Source organism: Moschus berezovskii, chromosome 28 (assembly GCF_049115385.1).
Source record: "Moschus berezovskii isolate FMDL1 chromosome 28, NW_MosBer_1.0, whole genome shotgun sequence".
Lineage (NCBI taxonomy): Eukaryota > Metazoa > Chordata > Mammalia > Artiodactyla > Moschidae > Moschus > Moschus berezovskii.
Window position 1 is genome coordinate 12,220,471 of NC_142487.1, and position 17,899 is coordinate 12,238,369.

A 17,899-nucleotide genomic window follows, 5' to 3' on the forward strand; every position below is an offset into this window, starting at 1 on the left:
AGCCTTAGAGACTGTCCCCTTGGCATTCCCATTATCCCTAGTATTTCCTTTCTATACCTGGACGCCTTAGGCCTGTAGCAACTCACAGTTACTCTTGTATAGATCATCTCAGAAATCACCCGAGACAGTGCACAGTATCATCAGCCTTCAATTTGGATGATTTTAGCCAGTGAACTCCTAGTTTCAAAATCCCTTTAGTATCTTGCTTTCTCTCTAAAACTACTCAGAAGTACTTTTAAGAATTTCACCGCATTTGTCAATGAGAGCTCAGTAAAGCTGGAAGAAAAAGAAACTCACCTCATCTCTAAATGTAATTGGAAAGACTTCACTGTTGTTCTAACATTAGAAATTGAGAATACTCAGAAACTTTGCAGTAACTCTTCTTTCACAAAGGCGTTTTAATGAACATACTTTATTAAGGTGCTACCAAAGGTAAGGATAAAATGGGGCTTGTGTTCTGTATCTCCTGGGTTGGGTCTGATAAACAAAGATGTGAGAAAGGAGCCCTTGCTTATCTTTGGAAGGTGGGTGAGTGAGTGGGGATGTCTTTTGGATAAAGAAGCATGCTTGTTACTTGCTTGTCTCATGTCCTGGCTGTGAAGACTTGACTTTATTGAGTGAGCTCTTACATTTTCTGCACCGTCTGCTCTCACACTGTGGAAGGGGCACCCAAATTCTTATTATTGTTTTCATTTTGATCTCATGTGAAACTGAGAAATGTGTATTATGAGGAGTGGACTTAACTCCAGGTTAAAATCAGATGATTGAATATTTATTTCAGAGAACATGCTAGTAATTAATATAAACCTCTTGCAATTAAGAAAAATTCAAAGAAGATCAATTAAGTAATACTGATGTCATTGATTCAGTGCAGAGGAAATGGTAAAAACCTGTATCAAAGGAGGCAGAGAGATTAAGAAAAAACGTACCTGTATAGCTAATATCAGTTTAATCAGTTGAGTTTTTAGATAATCTAATACAGACCAAGAAACCATCAGATAAATGACTAGTTACTATCACTGTGATCTCCAAAATGTTTACTCTGTTCCATGAAGGGAGTGAAAAGGGAATAATGATCAATTTATATTGCTCTCACATTTTGAAGTGAAGATTTACTTCTGTAGCAATTCGAATTTTTTATAGATGAAACACACTGAGTTTTACAATTCCTCAATTGTATGTAAGTAGAATACAGCGCAGAATAAAATGGGCAAGTGCCCTGACCTCAATTTCCGATGACTAAAAAGATTTTTTTTAAACCATCTTCTGTCATTAGCCGAAATCACATCAATAAAGGTCTACTCCATATCTGTTAAAAGGACAAGGGTTTGTTGAAATGGAAAGATTTATGTGGCCATCCATATTAGCGTTGTTTACACTAAAACTGTCTTGAGTTTATAGCAGAGGAAAGTTTAATTGAGGCTAGTAGGATCAGTTATATAACTTTGTCTATTTCACACTAAAATATTGCACAAATAGTAACAGTTTTGATAATCTAAAAAAAGGATCCACAAAGGAATCAGTCAGTATTGTGACTGCACATGAAAAATGCTTTAGAAACCATTGCTACAAGGTGAATTGAAGGTCATAATAACACTTCTGGCTACCATGGTGACAGTAACAAAGCACTAAGACTCACTGCCATAACTGTCCTGCTTAGACGCATTTAAGACGCCAGCTAGGAAAAAGTGAACAAGTATGGAGCTTTGGCAGAAGAACTGAAACGCTGGAAACAGCAGCCACCTCTTCGGCATTTTGGCAGGTGGGGGCTTCTAGAAACACAGTCAGACCTCATGAGGAACTTGGGCTCTGTTCTGCTTTGCAACAGCTCAGAATGCTGTGCTGCCTGGTGTTTTCCACATTATGGTGAGGGTTCCATCACCTGAACTGTTTAGTAGTTGTTTTAAATATACTCTGAGCTTGCACTATATTATATATTATATATATAAAGGAACTCCATTCCAGAGTGCATATTGATAACTTCTCATAGGGACTTAAATTATATCCTGTTGGGACTTCCCTGGTGGTCAAGTGGTTGAGAATCCACCTTCCAAAGCAGGGGATACAGTTGGATCCCTGGTTGGGGAACTAAGATCCCCATACTGAGGGGCACTTGGAGAGCCCACTCACCACAATGAAGACACAGCACAGCCACAAAAAATCACATTCTGTTCATTTTCTTCTTTGTCCCTGTCGTAGGGATGGGTAAACTGAGAGGATGGGAGAGGACATGACGTGTCCTGGGGTCTGTGATGACTCTTAAAGTGTTAACGGGATCATAGGTTGCAGCACATCAAACTGTTCAAGGATTCATAAATGTGTAAATATATGTAAGACTTAGTTCTGTTATTTGTCTAGTTCTCTAATCACTTAACTTCAAACCCTCTTCAGGAATGTTATCTTTGATTTACAATTGAATGAAAAACATTGACTCCATCTTTTGGGAACTTGAGTTGTCAGTGGAGAAAGCGTAAATAAGACTGGAGTTGAGAGTTGTTAGTCGTCCACTGTAACACTTTGCAAAGGGAAAGACAGGTGAGGTGAAACCATCTGGGGTCCATCTGTCTCTGTCCTGGGGAGTGCTGCTCACCTGCAGACCTACACAGTCCTGAGCTGCGGCAGTGGCTGCAGAGATAGTTATGGAAAGAACGGATGGCTTTCAACCACAGGATGAAAACTCTTCCTTATGAAGTTGGGTGCTTGAGCTTCTCAGGGTGAAGACTTGTGCTCAATAACAGGCTTCCTGTCACCTCAGGAAGAAACATACTCTGTCTAACCTTTTACGAGAGTGTTGGGGGTCATAGTGGAGGTGCAGCCTCCTCTGGGGGAACCACTGTGACATTCTGTGTGTTCAGTTTAGGACCACAAGATTGGCTCTTGGCCCTGTGTGTGTCCAGTCGTGTGGTTCTTATGCACTGGTAGATGTGATGGGCTCGTGAACTGGGAGGGACTGACTCCCAGGGGAGTCCTCGTCACTGTGTGTGGCTGTAGGAGTGAGTGGTCCTGACAGTTATGATGGAGGTGTCCATTTCTTCCACTGATTGTCAGACCACATAAGTTTGTTTCCTTATGATTCTCATCAGCATTAGTCCCATGATGCTCACAAGAGTTAGAGGAGTTGGGGTTCCTTCCTGTCCATGGTTCTCCATAGGAAAGTGTTAATACTTGGAGTGCTTAATGTGTTTAACTTGTAGTCAGTATGACTGGGCCAAGGGGTGCCCACATTAAATATTTCTGGATGTGTCTGTGAGAGTGTTTCCAGATGAGTCAGACTCGGTAGATGGCCTCCCTGCTGTGGGTGGACGTCGTCCAGTCCATTGAAGGCCTGCAGAGAGCAGAAGGGAGAGGAAGGGAGAATTTCGCCCTTCTGCTTCCTGCCTGCCTGCTTCAGGTGTGATATCCTGCTCTGGGCTGGCGTTGACATTAATGGCTTTCAGGTCTTCGACTCTGCCTCTTATCAAGCCTTTGACAATCCTAGCTTCCCTGGGTCTGCAGCTTGCAGACGGCAGATTGAGGGACTTCTTCATAATTGTGAAACCAGTTCCTCATAATAAATCTTTCTCCTCTGTGTGTGTGTGTGTCCTATTGGTCCCGTTTCCCTGGAGAATTTATAGCAGCAACCTCTTCATTAACCTGATTGTGTTTATAGTCTGTGTTCTCCTATCTCAGCATCTGCTTATTCGTGGGCGGCAGCAAAACACTTAGTGAGATATAAAACTAAGTTGAAGTCAAATGCTGTATATATTTTAAGAAGTTAGAGTAGACCACAAAAATGAAACGGTCCGCATGAGGACTGTCACTGCCAGCCCCAGTGACCACATCAGAGGCCTTGCTCTGTACCTCGGCCCCTGAGAGTCCACCCACACAGGGATTTTAATTCCTGAGGCTAACTAAACTCTGAGCTATCTTCTCAGTTTCTAGGCAGTGACTGTGTATCAAGCCTGGATGGAGTTTGGATCCCTCTGGAGAGTACGTGTGAGCAGTGGCGTGAACACTAGTGCTCCTACTCCTCCCCCAGCCAGTTTGTGTTCACATGTGTCCTCACACCTCTTGACTCAGGCTCAGTCTCATGTGCTCCCGGAAACAGAATGATGAACAGTACTGTCAGCAGCAAAGCCCCTCTGCCACCAGGAGGGGCATTCAAAAGCAAAATTAGTTTTTTGTTTTTTTTTAAATTCATTCACTCAACAAATATCACTGAGAACTTGATTAGTCATGGCAAAGGCCTTTACAGATGGAGTGAAGTGGTTGGGTAGGCTGTGACTTGGGCAGGTGCAGGCTTGCTTGGGCCTGTGAGTGGAGGGAGCTGTAGGGACCCGGCTCATATCTGTGGGGCCTCGGCACCTGTCGCCTCACCTTAGGTCCAGCCCTTCTTTCTCCCAGGATGGACCCGGCAGACTGGCCTAGTCTGTCACAGCTGCTCTGTTCCAGACCTCAGAGCTCATGTCTTAGAATTCCTGGGAGCAGTGAGCATCATGCTCAGTGTAAGTGTGGTTTAAGAATCCTGAATTTTAACAAAGGAATAAAAATGTGTCATCTCATGATCAATGTAATTTTCTCTTCCATTCTTTTTTAAAAAATGTTTATTTTGATTATTTATCTGGCCACGCCAGGTCTTAATGGTGGCGTGTGGGATCTTTGATCTTCATTGCAGTGAACAGAATCTTCAGTTGTGGCGTGTGGGATCTAGTTCCCTGACCAGGGATGGAACCTGGCCCAGTGCATTGGGAGGACAGACTCTTCCCACCAGGGAAGTCACTCTCTTGCATCCTTAAGCTTACAGTTTTATTTTTGAACACTGTATTTGTTACGCTTGAGGTGGACGCAGTGTCCCAAGGAGAGGCTACATCATACGGTGTTTCCTGTTACCAGGGAAATACTGCCCCAAAGTCTGTTGGCGTAACTGATTAGGGTACTTTTTTAGCCAGTGAGATAAAATTTTGGAAAATGTTCAGTAAAACAAAATTTTCCCTTCTAGGCTACCAAAAAAGAAGTGCTCGACATTGGGTGTTTTAGTTCCGACAGTCCTCATGTATTTGCTGTGTGCCATTAAGGGCTCCACTAGAGACAAGGAAGTGTGGTGAGGTTCAGAAGTTTCCTGGCCTCAGGGAGCTGGATGGTGGAGTGGATGGAGAGAATAATAAGGCATTTCTGAAGCCTGATGTTTTGCTTGGCTTGCGTCATAAGCGTTTCACAAGATATGGCAAATGGTGACAGCAGTGTTGGGTATGAACAAAGTGACCTGGGGCTTGATTGCTGACATTATCCCTGGATGTGTTCTCTGTGTGTTTGAGATTCTGTGACCCATACTCTCTTCCTGTTGCTTTTGCCAACCCCCTTGAGGGATCATATGGCTTGAGATGAGTATAGATGATGGAAACTTGAGTTATAAAACATTTTTAGCATCTAGAAATGTCTAGGTTGCTGTTGGGAGGCTCTTGCCATGTGGACAAACCATAGCTGATCCTGTGTGTTGGTGCGTGTGTGTATTGTGTCTCAGTCAGCAGTAGTTTGAGTGTGGTGTTCTATGGCTGTGTTTCCTCTCCTCCATCTCCGAAGAGATATAGAAATTAAATACATTTAGATGTGTGAAGAGAACTACTCATACTGAAGTTGTGCAGATGCTCAGCATGATTGGAATACTTCACACCAGTCCCTCATTGTGTCACAGAAGCAGCAACGGGAGTATAGTTATCTTATGGTTAAATTTATCTTTCGGATTAAATCATAACTGTAGGATATTTTTTCTTTTAAAAAGTGACTGTTTCACTAAAAGTTTTAGATGAATGTCACCTTCCTTCTTCATTTTTTCACATTGCAAGTGAATTTTCAGGTGTCAGTATTACCTATTCAATTCAGTTCAGTTGCTCAGTCGTGTCTGACTCTTTTCGACCCCATGGACTGCAGCACGCCAGGCCTCCCTGTCCATCACCAACTCCTGGAGTTTACTCAAACTCAGGTCCATTGAGTCAGTGATGCCATCCAACCATCTCATCCTCTGATGTCCCCTTCTCCTCCCGCCTTCATTCTTCCCCAGCATCAGGGTCTTTTCAAATGAGTCAGCTCTTTGCATCAGGTGGCCAAAGTATTGGAGTTTCAGCTTCAACATCAGTCCTTCCAGTGAATATTCAGGACTAATTTCCTTTAGGATGGACTGGTTGGATCTCCTTGCAGTCCAAGGGGCTTTCAGGAGTCTTCTCCAACACCACAGTTCCAAAGCATCAATTCTTCAGCGCTCAGCTTTCTTTATAGTCCAACTCTCACATCCATACATGACTATTGAAAAAAATCATAGCTTTGACTAGATGGACTTTTACTTTGTCAGCAAAGTAATGTCTCTGCTTTTTAATATGCATCTAGGTTGGTCATAGTTTTTCTTTCAAGGAACAAGCGTCTTTTAATTTCATGGCTACAGTCAGCATTTGCAGAGATTTTGGAGCCCAAGAAAATCAAGTCTGTCACTGTTTCCATTGTTTCCCCATCTGTTTGCCACGAAGTGATGGGATCGAATGCCATGATCTCAGTTTTTTGAATGTTGAGTTTTAAGCCAACTTTTTCACTCTCCTCTTTTACCTTCATCAAGAGGCTCTTTGGTTCCTCTTCACTTTCTGCCATAAGGGTGGTGTCATCTGCTTATCTGAGGTTATTGATATTTCTCTCGGCAATCTTGATTCCAGCTTGTGCTTCATCCCCCCCAGCGTTTCTTATGATGTACTTTGCATATAAGTTAAATAAGCAAGATGATAATGTACAGCCTTGATGTACTCCTTTTCCTATTTGGAACCAGTCTGTTGTTCCGTAACCAGTTCTGACTGTTGCTTCCTGACCTGCATACAGATTTCTCAGGAGGCAGGTCAGGTGGTCTGGTATTCCCATCTCTTTCAGAATTTTCCACAGTTTGTTGTGGTCCACATAGTCAAAGGCTTTGGCATAGTCAATAAAGCAGAAGTAGATATTTTATTAGTCATTGTCATTTCTCCTGACCACCCTTTGAAGCCATTTTAAAAATTTACTGTTAAACTTTTAAAGAATATTGCATTTTACCTTGCTTTCGGTCCTGGAAAATCATATGTAAATGGCACTGTTTGAAGCTTGTCCCGTCCTCCTTAGGGATCTTGGACGAGTCAGGCCCACAGGCTGGGGTCTGGCAGAGTCCTTTAGTACAAGTTCAGTGCTAGCTCTTTCTCAGTTCATGCTGAATTATTTCTCAGGTTTTAATGACAGATTTGTCCTAGTGGCTCTCCTTTTAACCCCTGGCTATTTCATTCTGTATAGTAAGCTGAGGAATATACACATTAAATGCTAGTTTCGGCCCATCCTGAAAGGGCTGATGTTGGTCAAGGTGACTGTCAGTTTGAGGCTGTCAGCTGGGAGCATATCAGGACTGGACCAGAAATGGCTTAAATAGGAAATAATTATGACAAATGGTCTCCTCTTAAAAAACTAATCACTCAGTCTGAATACTTAGCAAGAGATTTTTGTCATCAGAAGGATGTCTGTGGTAGTGTTATTAACTCGAGAAGAAGTTTTGTCTTTTTCTTTAGAACTGAGCGACCACAGCAGTTGCATATATTCAGAAACTTCCATTACAACTAAGGAAATGGAAGTCAGAGACCTTAGTGACTTGCCTAAGGTCAGAACCTTATTAAGTGGTGGAGTGAACCTGGAAGTGAGAGCCTTCACTGCAGCCTGTGCCCTTGCAGACCTTGTCCAACACTGGAAGATGTGGATGAAGGATGTTACTGGGCCAGGTGAAAATGATATTTTTAATGATTGCTGGGAAAATTCTGGTTGCACACTTTTTACACCATAATTAATGTAAGAACAGCCTGCCTTCTTATTTGCCTGCCAGCCCTTTGTTTGGTAAAAAAAATGTGTATCTTTTTAGTTTGGTCTTATGGAATAGCTGTGAGATTGTCAGTACTCTCGACAGGGTATAGAAGTGAATTCTAGGGCTTTCCTGGTGGCTCAGTGGTAAAGAATCTGCTTTCTGATGCAGGAGACATGGGTTTGATCCCTGATCTGGGAAGATCCCACATGCCTCGGAGCAGCTAAGCTTGTGTGCTACAACTGTTGAGCCTGCTTTCTAGAGCCTGGGAGCTGCAACTACTGTAGCCCGCGTACCCTAGAGCCCATGCTCAGAAACAAGAGAAGCCATCACGGTGCGAAGCCCACGTACCACAACTGGAGAGTAGCCCCCACTCACCGCAACTAGAGAAAAACCTACAGAGCAGTGAAGACCCAGCACAGCCAAATAAATAAATTTTTTTAAAAAAGGGAATTCTGTCAGATTTGTTGATTAGTTAGAAAATGCTTAAGAACAAAGAGCATTGTGGTAACTAGAGGGTCAGATTTTAGGGACATGCATAAAAACACTATATATTGTAGTAATCAAGCAAAGTGAAAATCAAACATTTGACTTGTAGGTGAACCCTTCTTCCCTTAAATGAGCTGTGCCATCTTGGTCTGCAGCTGAGGAATCTAACACCAGCGCTTTCTAAGGGAAGAGGCTCCAGCAGATACATCAGGAGTAGTGAAGCCCCCTGGCATCTAGACTGTAGAAGCTCAACACGTTTACTCTCCTGCTCTCAGCACACATGACCTTGTGTGGTATGCCCAACATCCTGGGAAGCTGTGGTGGCCCTGGTGGATGGGGAAACCTGGAGTTTGACCCTTCTGTAGACTCATCCCCACCAAGATGCCCAAGCCCGACCCAGGAAAAACCAGCCCCTCCTGTGAATCCCGGGTGTGGGTACAGGGCCGCCTGTGTCTGAGCTTATACCTGAAACACAGCTTCCTCTGTCCAGATGGCCTGTGTGTGAGCTTATACCTGTAGACGTGGAATGAATTTAAAGGATCAGCTGGCACCTGGAAGGGGTTGGCCCTGTCTTCTTAGTGCATTGGGAGCGGGGTGCACTGACTTCCAGTGTGTTAAGAATCTTTGTATTGTGTTTCAGGTGATACCTGTTCTTGAATATCTGAAACAAAGGGCATAGCCACTATTGTTGTTTTTTTGTTTTTGTTTTCTAATATGTGAATTTCTATGAGGCTGAAAGACTTCACCAGTAGGAGTGAACTCTAATACATACTTTGGTATGTGTGCTTCTCATGATTGTACAGAAAGAGCTTAATTTATGTTTGTGTGAAACACTGAGCACTACACACGATGACAAAGGCAGAAATAATAAAGTCAGTTTTAGAACTTCAAGTAACTATGAAGGCCACTGATTTCACTTTTTACATTGTATAAAGAAGAAAACTAGAGAGGCTGAGTGACTGCAGGGTCTTGTAGCCACCAGTCTTGAGGGAGGAGTAGACACAGCTCTCTCCTCCCAGTCCAGGGCTCCTGGTGTTCCTGAAGGTCTGCCCGTCCCCCCACCGCACCTTGCCATGCCTGTGATTCAGCTCACAGTGCGGGGAGCGGGAGGAGGGGCATTGTGTTGTGGTGAAGGTGGCCTGCCCCAGTTCATTATGGGAGGAATAGGATGCAGTCAGTTACTTTTCACTTAGCAGGGTGGTCTCAAAGTGAAACTTTGGAATTCTTAAAGATCAGCTTGCATGAAACAGGGAGCGGGAGCTCTGGAAAGTCTTGTCCCAGCAAGTCCAGGCTCTGGTCCAGAAGTGACCTGTAAGCATAGAGGCTAGAGTCTGCCTCCATGTGCCTGTCTGGGAGTGGCGCTGACTAGTGACAGGTCCTGCTTTGTTTTCTTAGGAAATCATAACTAATGGAAAATACCCTTTCACTCATAAACACATAGTTTTTATTTGTAAACAGCATTTTATCTTTTTAACATTTAAAATAATAAAAGCAAGAAAATTTAGATACAAAGGAAAGGGCAGATTTCATTATTGGGCCATTATTCATATAAGGGCCATTATTTCATTATTATCACATAACCACTATTTTAATTTTTGTGCATTTCAGTTTTTTAATATATCATAGTCTATAATATATGTTCTCTACAAAGTCATAATCATGGCCTTGAGAAGAGTTCATGGTCTTTGGAGGCAGAAATACCTGGGTTGGATTATGTGGCCTGTCAGTTCCTAGTTCTGCGATCTTGGGCAGGTCTCTTCATTTTGCATTTCAGTTTCTTCATCTGTAGAATGAGGCAAACCTTGAACTCACAGAGGATTCTTGTAACGTGGAGAGGGATTGTACAGGAAGTGCCTGGCCTTTGTGGCCTGTCAGGGTGTGCCTTTCACTGCTTAATGTCCTCCCTTTGCATGTGTTTTTTGCTGCCTGGTCTGAAAGGAAATGACCACCTTCTTTATAAGATGAGTCCCTACTTCCTGTGGCTGGCCATAGAGAATGTTCACACAGGGAGTCGGGACTGGGTGACTTGGGGCCCTGAGGGTCTCTGCATTTTGCAGGGGCCTTTGCTTTGCTGACCTTGTGGGGGAGCAGGGGGTGCTATGTCCTTTGGTGTCTTCGAGCCCGTGGAAGTCATCTAGCCTTTTCTCTAGCATCCTGTGGAGGACTGAGATGAGTCAGCCCTGGTAAACATGGGGCCAGATTGAAAGGAAATACGTGTTCTAGTTACTGACACATAGTTTCCTGAGCTCCTGAGCCACATGTTGGTGCCTGAACTTCAAGTCTGGTGTCAGGTCTTTACCAGGCCTATCTGCTGTGTCCTGTGTATGTGATTACAAGCCTTTCCTTGATTGCTCAGACAAGACGTGTGGTGTGGGGTCAGGATTTGGAACCTGGAAGTAGAGTGGGACCTGTCCTGCTTATAGGTGCTAACTAGGAGGGCTCCCTGGAGCAGGCATGCAATGGGCCGCACAGGGCACTGTGGTGCCAGAGGCCTGGCATAGCCATGGGGAGCCTGGGCACTGTGGAGGGGCACCTCCTGCTCCTGTTCGGGAGGGGGGACTTCTGGTCCCTGGGTGAGGTAGTGTAGGAGTGGCTTAGCTTTTATAGACAAGACTTGCATTATTTCTTAATAGGAAGCTGGCATCGTGTAAACTCTGGGAGAAGTTTCTGGGGAGCTTAGACAAAACCGTGCTATGTTCAGAGCAGTGCCAGTCCCCTCCCGGGGACTCGCTGCTGAGCTGTGGGTCCCTCTTGCTGCTGCCAAACACTGTGTTGAGGCTTGGCTGGGCACAGCTGGGGCACACGCTGGCCAGTCGCATGTGATGTGAACATGTGTTGTCCCAAATTACACTGTTCTTGAAATTCTGGGGGGAATTTCCTTCTCAAATTCTAGGGTGGAATGCTTAGAGTGATGATTTTATATAGCATGTTGGCATTTTAAGTGGTTTGTAGCTTAAAAAAAGGTGGAGCTTGATTTCCTTAGAAAAGTGGGTTAGTTTTCCAAACCCACTCCAGTGAGTGTGAGTACATCCGAGTCGCCCTCATCACCCTCTGTACTCCTGCCGTGGGTGTGGAGGGGTGTGTGTGTGGCTGTGGGAGAGGAATGTTGGGCCAGATCCTCTTGCTGGAAGTTAAGCACATTTCAGTAGAAGTTGTGGAGCTTTCACATTTAGGGTGTGCCTGTTTGATATCTTAAGGCAAAAACATTAAAATTTTTTTCTTCAGAATTTTGGTTTTAGAACACCTGTTTCTTCCTTTAATCATCAAGTTAAGTGGCAGCTGCCCCTCAAAAACCTCCTTGCTTCAGAGGAAGAGAAAGGCCCTGTAACTGACTTCATGGGCTGAGGTGTGTAGGACAGGGACTGGAGCACTCTTGTATCAGACCTGGATTTGAAACTAAAGCCCTCTGTGGTACCACTTTCAGTTTTCACTCGGGAGGCCAGGCTAATGTGATAATCAGAAGTGAATTCCAATGAGACATTACAACTTATGGACTCCAGTGGATGCTTTCGGTGATGTCTGTATGCTTTAGGGTCCCAACGAATGGTGTAGAAACAAAGGAAAATCCAGTGCCTCTGGATCCTAGAGGGTGGTGTTCCCCTGGAAGTGGTGGGTTGAAAGACTGCCTGTCTGTGTTCACCTGGTGCCTCCATGCTCAAGTAGCTGGCTGTGTCTGGAGAGAGGCGCCTGCCTTGCCGGAGTGCATGGAAAGAAGAACAGCTGGTGGCAGCCTGTCTGGCTGCTCCAGAGGAATTCTGCCCTCCCAAGGCCTGGCTTCAGGCCCTGGCTTGTCTCAGGAGAGCCAGCAGGTGCCTTCTTCTGGGTGGGGCTTTTTGGGGTGTAGAAGGCAGACTGGTGCTTCTCTTGCCATGCTGGCATCCTTCCTTGCCTGCCCAGCTTCTTGAGGTGGGGCTCGTGGTTTTGGTGGGGACCTGGAAGTCAGAGGGGCAGCTCTGCATTGATGGTTTTTTGTCCTGAGGACGTGTCTCTGGAGTAAGCCACTAGCCCCATCTAGAGACAAGGCAGTGATGCAGGGGCTGGGCCCTGTCCTGGGTGGCTGCGGCCTGCTGTAGTCAGCTCCCTCCAGACCTGTCCCAGTGAAGGTGCCTAAGACCATCTCTGCTTATTTTTGGTGCACATATTTGAGAACTGGCCATGAGGTGAAAGCTCAGGTGATAGCAGGTGTGAATTTGGTATCATGATTTAATCTTTATGTTATCGACTACTGTACCATAGGATTCTCTTGTAGTAACGCTAAGCAGCGTTGTTCAAATAAGTGAAACAGATGTGGTGTGTACTGTTTTAACGGGGGATCTTGGCTGCTCCTGAGTCTCTCTGGAGAACTCCATCTGATCACACCACAGCTGAACACCTCTTCCAGTCAGAGCTGGGTGTGCACTGGTGAGGTGAACTGGGAGCTGGCCGCTAGTTGGAGCTCGGAGACCATCCAGTAATTAGCCGCATGGCTTTGAGCAGCTCACTCCCCAGAGTCTCGCAGCGAGCACCTGGAGGCCTTTATATCTTCTCCATTTTTGCGTCCTCAGCAGCCAGTGTGTGCCTGACTGGAGTGGGTACTCAGCCAGACGTTTGCCAGACAGTGGAGAAGGTGGCAGAGCCCAGAGTGTGGCGCTCAGAGGAGTCTGGTCTCAAGCGGGGGCAGGAGAAAAGATTTCTAGTCTATCAGATTTGTAAGTGTTGCCTGTCAAACCCCCTTCTTGGAGATTCTTAATGTACCTTTAGCATACTAGAGGCTCGGAGAAGTTGGCAGCAGAGAAAACAGTAGTGTTGTTTAACCCAGAATTTCCTTAAACGTGTTTGACCCAAGAACCGTCTCCATTTGACTCCGCTAAGCCTGGGGGAGCTTTTGCTAGACCAGGTGACCTTGAGGGAGACTTCCTTCTGGAACATTCTGGAATTTGAGAGCAGGGGTGGGAGGATGGGATGTATTTAGAGGGGGTGATGAGGTGGCAGAAGGTCTGGGGCATGGGTGGGGGGTGGTGGGTTAGTCTCTATACAGGGCTCAGACCCCAGGTTCCGCAGTTAAACCTGGTAGGCTCTGCATCCACGGCACAAACGGGGATCTGGGGTGAGGTGTGTATGCCTGGAGCTGAACTCATGTCAGGGAGGTGTGTGTCTTGTCCTTAGTGAACCACAGAGGTGTGTGTCTTGTCCTTAGTGAGCCAAAGGGCGGTGAACAGAATGACCACGTTTCTGTTGTACTTGTGTCCTTTCTCTTGTTTTCAACAGATTGTGAGTTTCTTGAAAGGAGGATTCTAAACTCTAAAACTTGCCAGGCACAGTTGCTGCTTCTCCACCTGCCGGAGTAAATGGTGAAGGTGCTGAGGTGCTGTGTGGAGACTTGGCCTCCCTGGCCCCTCCTTTCTCCACTAGAGGGCAAGTGGGAGGGTCCCCCTCCATCAGCCACACTGGCAGTGGGCTTGGTGATCCCCCACCGCTGTCTCTGGGGATCTATGCCCCCAGATCCCAAGGTTTGTCTCCACCTACTCCCCCTTTCAGATAAGAACATATAAATGTGATTATGTTGAGAAGCTGAAGCATTTGAATAAATCAGATGCTTTTGCCCAGCCCTGGAATAAAGGCTGTAGTTATTTTAACAACAACAGCAAAAATCCTGCAGTCTTCAGCTATTTCTGGAAGTAACTGGTAATTAGCATGCCATTTGTAATTCATTGCCGTCTCCGGCTGTTTGTTTCCTTGTTCCAAAGCAGCCCAGTTTGGGAGACTGGGTTTATTTCATTTAGAAATATGATTTTGTGACGATCTCCAGAATGGCATCGCGAGATTAATGGTTTTCTAGAGCTGTAGTTTGCCAAACCTGGGGACTCATTTCCAGCAGCCCTGTGGAGGGAAGTGACGGCTTGCTTGGGTGGTGTTGACTTTCCAAGAAAAGCGCTAGAAGCAACTGCTTCAGGATGGTTTGATGCTACCTGATTTTCCAGGAGGAGAACAGGTAATTGGGGGCAGGTTTAAGAGGCTTCATCATTGAACTTGTTGCAGATTATTCTATTGTGAAAGGAATGCACATGTATTGTTCTGTGCATCTCTTGATAAAAGGGTTTTAGTTATATGGGCGCTAGACTCTAATAGTAAAAGAATTAAAATGGTCCTAGTTCTGTAAGATACGGTGGTAAGAAGAACTAACTTAGATTGTACAGAGGCCAGGTAGTTGTGCAAAAACTATGGCCTGAACGTGTTGTCAGCAGTGAGAGTTGCTTCTGGGATTTTAGGTGAAGGTGAACAGTTGAAAGGGTTTGGGTGCAGTTCTGTATTATGGGAGTGGATATGTCGGCACCTGTATCCAGGTGGTAATTGTGGACCCCAGTGCAGAGGTTCTCCCACCAGGGCTGTGGGCAGCTTCCAGGTTTCCATGCACAGCCCCAGTCTTGGTTATCGAAGGCAACTGGTCAGAGATGTTCCAGAGGTCTGGCACAGTGCAGGCTGTGGGCTGGAGCGCTGGGGAGAGTGATGGGAGGGGTTGGGAAGTGGGTGTCTCCCAGAGTCCCTTGGTGTAAGGTCAGCCAGTTTCTCTATTAACCCAAGAGGGGTCAGCCCTTTCAGGTTTGCCTGGCATACGCTTAGGAAGATGTATTCCTTCTTAGTTTCAAAGTATGATATTCAAGAATAATTTATGTTTTCTGAAACTTCTTGTCATGGAAACAGACTTGAGGGTAGAGGACTGGCAAACCAAGTACTGTGAGGGGATATTAAGGGTCCCCTGAAGATGAGGGGTATAAACGATGTGGGAGACAGGGTCGTCTAAGCTGCAGCTGATACGAAGTTTAAAAACTATTATTATAGTTTTGATTAGACAGTGTCATCACATGGTTCAAAAATAAAATGAGTTGTCAAAAAGTATTGACTCAGAAGCCTTCTCTGTCCACTCTGTGCCTGTCCTATCTTAAAATCACGGTCATTAGTTTCTTGTGTGTCTTTCTAGAATCATTTCATTCACTCATGAAGGACTTGAAAATGTGTTAACCACCACCACCTCTGTGTGTCTAGAAGGTGTCACCCCCATTTTCCTGAACCGCTTTTTATATTTGACATGGTTTGGAGATCCTTCACTTGAGCACATGAAGAGTTTCCTTCTCCTCCCTCCTCTCCTGTTTACAGCTGTCTTGTGTCCCATTTAATAGATGCTCTGTCATTTATTGAACCATTTCTCTGTTGATGAACATGTGGCTTAATTTCACTGTATTGAATTGCGTGCAAAGTGTGCTTTCAGGATAAGTTCCCAGAACTGGAGTTGTCAAGTCAAATAGCATGTGCATTTGTGGTTTTGGCTGACACTGCCTGTCGCCCTCCGTGGGGGTGGCACCAGCCATAGGTGAGGGTGCCTGTTTGCCATATCCTCAGGAATAGACCGTGTCACCATGCGGTTTTGGAGCTTAGCAACCTGGTAGGTGGAAAATGGTATCTAAATATAGTTTTAATTTATATTTCTATTGTTATGAGTGAGATTGTGTATCTTTCATGTGAGTTTTAGTGCCCTCTGTGTATGTAGGCTGTTGTACTTTTGTTTTTTCTCTTTTGAATTTCTAGGAGCATTTTTATATGTTTGAGAAGTAGATTTTGTGATAAAATTTGCACTTACTGTTTCCAAATTTTTGTCATTTGTCTTTAAACTTTGATTTTTACCAGACTGAAGTTTTTGATGTTTATGTGGTTATATTGTCAATCTTTTCTTATGTGGCTTCTGGATTTTGTGTTCTTGTTTGGAAGGAATTGACACCACGGCTGTAGAACCACTATTGTCTAGAATTAACTGGTTTTAGAGATACTATTGGTTTCCCCCAAGTAACACAGGTTGTTCGAGTTGTATTTGCCTTTTGTTTCTTGTATACCTTGCTTTTGCCCTCTCTGGTTCATTTTGTTTAATATAATAAGAGATCCTTACTGCATTTTTCCAGCTCCCATAATTGGAAAGATACTGTAGCTACCACCTGAAGCAGATATGCTCTCAGTCTGGTGGGTTAAGCTTGTTGGTGTACTGACCTGGAGGCCTCTGAGTGACTGGCATTTCTCTGCCATGTGCCCTGATGTGCACGGGCTGTATCAATGGGCAGACACCGAGCTCTGCTGGGAAGCGGGCTCTGAATGTGGCTCCAGGGCCTCAGAATGCTGGGAGAGGCTGCCTTGTCCATGATAATCCAGTTCCTAGTAGGTTATTATCTGTGCATTCTGGTTTCAATTTTCTTGCCCTTAATTTTTAAATGTGCCAAGTCTTTTATGTTTATTACTTATAATTTTATTTTTCTCTGTGTGAATTTACTAAGGACTTGGAAGCTGGTTTGTGGGCATGAGGCCCATAGGACATAGCACCCCATCTCCAGCAGGCTCTCAGCACTCTTACTTTGATGATGTTGTTGTTATTGTTCAGTTGCTAAGTTGTGTCTGACTCTTTGTGACCCCATGAACTGTAGCATGCCAGGTTCCTATGTCCTCCACTGTCTCCTGGAATTTGCTCAAACTCATGTCCATTGAGTGGGTGATGCTATCTAACCATCTCATCCTCTGTCATCCCTTTTCCTTTTGCCCTCAATCTTTCCTAGCATCAGGGTCTTTTCCAGTGAGTTAGCTCTTCTCATCAGGTGGCCAAAGTATTGCAGCTTCAGCTTCAGCAACAGTCCTTTCAATGAATATTCAGAACTGATTTCCTTTAGGAGTGACTGGTTGGATCTCTTTGCAATCCAAGGGACTCTCAAGAGTCTTCTCCAGGAGCACAATTCAAAAGCATCAGTTCTTCAGCACTCAGACTTATTTATGGTCCAACTCTTACATCCATACATGAGTGCTGAAAAAACTATGGCTTTGACTATATGGACCTTTGTTGGCAAAGTGATGTCTCTGCTTTTTAATACATTGTCTAGGTTTGTCACAGCTTGTCTTCCGAGGAGCAAGCGCCTTTTAATTTCCTGGCTGTCATCACTGTTCTCAGTGATTTTGGAGTCCAAGGAAATAAAGTCTGTCTCTGTTTCCATTTTTTCCCCATCTGTTTGCCCTGAAGTGATGGGACCGGATGCTTAGTTTTTGAATGTTGATCTTTGTTTTTGAATGTTGAGTTTTAAGCGAGCTTTTTCACTCTCCTGTTTCACCTTCATCAAGAGGCTCTTTTGTTCCTCTTCACTTTCTGTCATTAGTGGTCTCATCTGCATATTTGAGGTATTTGGTGTTTCTCCCTGCAGTCTTGATTCCAGCCTGTGAGTAATTCAGCCTGGCATTTCACATGATGTACTCTGCATAGAAGTTAAATAAGCAGGGTGAGCGTATATAGCCTTGACGTACTCCTTTCCTAATTTTGAACCAGTCTGTTGTTTCGTGTCCAATTCTAACTATTGCTTCTTGACCCAGGTACAGGTTTCTCAGGAGACAGATAAGGTGGTCTGGTACTCCCATCTCTTTAAGAATTTTCCACAGTTTGTTGTGATCCAAGGGCTTCCTTGGAGGCTCAGATGGTAAAGAATCTGCCTGCAGTGCATGATACCCGGGTTTGATCCCTCGGTTGGGAAGATCACCTGGAGAAGGAAATGGCAACCCACTCCAGTATTCTTGCCTGAAGAA

At 44.7% G+C, this 17,899-nt stretch overlaps 1 protein-coding gene across 1 annotated transcript in view; it reads left to right on the plus strand.

The window, feature by feature from the left end:
- Nucleotides 1-9,602, plus strand: part of LOC148773572 (uncharacterized) — a 65,672-nt gene extending 56,070 nt beyond the window's left edge. Inside the window, exon 6 of the mRNA XM_088833358.1 lies at nucleotides 8,000-9,602. The gene's annotated coding sequence lies outside the window, so the exon portion shown is untranslated. The remainder of the gene's footprint in view (nucleotides 1-7,999) is intronic.
- The last annotated feature ends 8,297 nt before the right edge of the window (nucleotides 9,603-17,899 follow it).